This window comes from Parasteatoda tepidariorum, chromosome 9 (assembly GCF_982258835.1).
Source record: "Parasteatoda tepidariorum strain Cologne lab strain chromosome 9, Ptep-v5.0, whole genome shotgun sequence".
Lineage (NCBI taxonomy): Eukaryota > Metazoa > Arthropoda > Arachnida > Araneae > Theridiidae > Parasteatoda > Parasteatoda tepidariorum.
The window spans coordinates 39,667,738-39,670,928 of NC_141763.1; positions in this window are offsets into that span (position 1 = coordinate 39,667,738).

Genomic DNA, 3,191 nt, shown 5'->3' on the forward strand with positions numbered 1-3,191 from the left:
TTGGCAACTTTTATGATATCTTTTACTTAATGGTATGATCCATTTCTTCAAATATGATTATTACTTCATGAAATGTTTAAATGATTGCTTACAAATTATTTTATAAATGATAATCATTTAAGAATAAGGTAAAACAAGACTATTTAAACAAATATTTATAATTATGCTAAAAAAATATTACTTAAATGAGCATTACAACTATTTAAATAATTTACTTTTACTAAAATATGTAATAATATAAAAATATTTTTAAATTAAAAGATCTTTAATTTCGATTGTTTATAAAAAGTAGAAATATGTATTTTGAAAGTTACATTTGCTTAGAAATAATATTTTTCAAAGTCTTTAGGTTAAGTTTCAATGAAGCATTAGTCACTGTTGGGCTAGCAAAAGTCTAAAGTTCTGATTTTTTATATACCTTATTATGTTTATGATTTGAACTAAGAAAGTTGCATAATATTATGTTATTTTATGTTGACTTTTCTAATTTGTCCTAGAAAAAGATAACCCTGATGGGTTTATAATATATATAAATGTAAAATCTGTCTCTGTCTGTATGTATGATCATTAATAACTGGAGAACAGGAGCACTATTTTAGATTGTTTTTTTTATTTATTTATTTTAGCATTTTTTAAATTTTTTAGAGGTGGTCTATAAACAATCACCTCTTTCCAGCATTATGTTGTACAGGATAAGTATCAAAAATATGAAATTTTATTGATAAAAAAAGTCTTTGATTAGAAAAAATAAAATTATATATTGAAACCTGCACTGTCAAGGAAGCCGCATTTTTGCAAAATATTTAAAAGATATAAGCAGACAAAACTACTAGAAACAAATATGCAGTCTAAGATTACACAAGATTAAACAAATATATTTCACTGTCAGTTATAATATTAAATATAAATGTACCTATTATTCATCCATACGGCGTTTCAATTCCAAGACTCTTAAACTTATTAAATTCTAATACTAAAGCATTTTAATGCCAACTATTAATAATAATAATTAGTTGTTCACAAATTTTTTACTTTTCCACAAATTTTTTACTTTTTAATTAATTAGAAATGGTTTTGTTTTTATGGTTACCGAGGCCGGTACCTTCTGAAGAGATTGGCTTCGGTCGTCATATTTTTATCTTTATTTCCTTCGTTTCCTTTATCAGACAAAATTAACGGATTTTATCAGTAGTAATTAAACTTAAGAATGCATGTGGCAATGTATGTTTTACATTACTTTTATTATAAATGCAGCTATAATTTTATACATAAATGTAGCTTTTTTTTTAGTTCAAAATGCGTAACACTAGATGTTTTGCTCTATTCTTGCTTTCCATGCAGATTTCTTTTATGGTTAAAATTTATGAAATAAATAGTAGATACTAGTTTACAAGATAAAGGTGTATCAATTGCTATTTTAATTATGTCTAGTGTTTATGAATTTAAAACCTGTTTTGTGTTGTTCAAGTGTATCAAAAGGTGAATTTCTGTTTAACGAATTTTCCATACTACGAACTTATTATCAAGATTAAGCGACTTCGTTAAATAGCGGTCCGACTGCATTGGCACCAATGTAGAAATTAGATGAATTGGGAAAATATCGCAATATATTTTTGCAATATTAAAGTTTGTATTCATTAGTCATGGTTGTTAAGGTTTGTGTGGGTGATAACTGAAAAAAGCAATTGCCAACACTTAGTCATTATAACCAATAAGTAAAAGATGAGAAGTTGGGTTCCAACAGCAGATATCTGCCTCAAGCGTGCATTAATTATACTAGATTTGAGTACAAGCATTTAAGAATTAGATCAGTTTAAGTCTCAACTCCTGGGTCTCAATCTAAAGAAAAGTTTTTAAAAGCAAAATTCTTTCGTTAAGGCTTAAAGTTAAATGAAACTGGTTGGAAAGCTAAAGTCCATTTTAATTACTAATTAAACATGTCGAGTAAATATTAAGGCCAATTTGAAATCATTATTTACTTGGTTATGCTGTCTTTTCTTAAATAGCACACGATTAAATCTAAATTATTTTTTTAAAGTTTCTTTTTTGCCTTAAAATGTATTGTTTATGTTCTAGATCCATGTATTCTATTAACTTAAAGTAGTTTATTACCATTAACATTCATTTTATTTTGGGGAGAAAAAAAAACCTTTCAAATAAAATTCATTGGCTTGCACAATTAATAGCAAATAAGTGTACAGTTTAGTTTTGACAAGGTTGCTAATTTGATTTATTATTCATCAACAGCACCATTAAGATAATTATCATATTTGATTTTTTTAATGTTAATATATCTCATACTAAACATTTTAATTACAAATTCATCACGTTACCATGCAAACATGTAAAAGACAAAAATTAAATAAATTTACTCAAGCTTGAACATTATGAGCTTATTATACTTACATGCTGTTTTGTTTTTAGACTGTATGATTTTAAATTTTGAAATACTTGAAATTCGGCTTGTTTAAAAATGTGAACCAACTGGTCACTGGAAGCAGCTAATTTAATAATAAAATGGTGCCTCACTATTGCTTTTTCCTGCAGTAAAATAGTATATATATACACACATATATATATACATTCTCGTTTTAAATTTTTTTGTTATCATAAAAGTTGCTAATTTCGGTTATTTATAGAAGGTAAATTGTTTTTAATGTTTATTTTATATTTAAAAAGCGGTTTATTTAATAAAAAATCTTATTTCACCTTCCGAGTTATTACTTATTGTATATTGTCGTAAATAAGTATTTTCTTGTATGAAATTTTTTCCATTGTAATACAATTTGAAAAAATAATGTGTTTTCTAGTATTATTTATGAATCTTATTTTAGTTTTCATCAGAGTGCCTTTGTAAAAGCATGTAAACGAAATACAACAATATGCTAAATATAATCCAAAATGAATAATGCTAAAAATGAGCTATATTGCATATTTAAATGTAGCAGCTTTGTGTAGCAAATCTGGAATTGTGTATACCCTGGATAAAGTTGATGTGACCAAAATTCAGTGTACTGCTTTTAAAAAATTAATCATTATACATTTTAACTGTTAAATGAACATTTATTTTATGGTGCACAGGCAGCTCCTTTGTTATATTATGCATTTTTTATGTAATATTAAAAAAATTTGTTTGTATTAGGAAGTTAAAGCACTAAAGAGTTTGATGTGCGTTTTAATGACTTTTATAA